We start from the raw sequence: 739 nt of genomic DNA, 5'->3' as shown, positions 1-739 counted from the left end.
GCATTTCCGTCTCCACGTTTGTATCAGTGATAACGCACGGTGTAAAACTTACTCTTTTCTCCCTACTCTTCATTCTCTTATAAAACACATAATATATTTATATATTACATCGTACACTTCATACAGGATTTTTTTGAAATAAATGTAAACAACGCCATGATTATATTTTATCTGTTTCTTTTTACATTGTGTCGACATAACCTTAAATGTTATTTAATTATTACTTGTTATGGTTTTACTGGAATTATTTTAGAATAATAAATAAACTTACAATAATATGATAAGTGGGCATAATAGTTACCCATTATTGTGCTTGTAATTTGTAATAATTTGTATTATTATGCATTTATCGCAGTTGTAAGTTAAAACTTATTACTTATCATTTATATTATAGTCAATAATATAGTATACCTAGAAAACAAATTACTACAATAGAAAACCTTTTGTCATCCAAAAAGTCTCTCCAAAGTCGGAAAAAAAATCAAAATTTGATTGAGGAACAAAAAGAAACTACGAAGAAATCAAAAACATATTTTACTGAGAAAACAACCAAAAAAAGGAGTGTGAAGATTTCCTACTTAAAAATAAAATACTAATGTCAGGTAATAAACTATTTAAAACTTTATTAAAAAGTAAAACATTTGTATACAATATTTACAAAGATTTATGAAAAATATATACCTACTTGTATTGTTTTTAATTTTTTACTAATTATTTTAAAGAAAGACAAAAACATTAT

Source organism: Diuraphis noxia, unplaced genomic scaffold (genome assembly GCF_037042655.1).
Source record: "Diuraphis noxia isolate RWA-SAM2 unplaced genomic scaffold, SU_Dnox_SAM2 contig0002, whole genome shotgun sequence".
NCBI lineage: Eukaryota > Metazoa > Arthropoda > Insecta > Hemiptera > Aphididae > Diuraphis > Diuraphis noxia.
The sequence above is the reverse complement of the archived record's forward strand: the minus strand, read 5'-3'. Positions refer to the sequence as shown.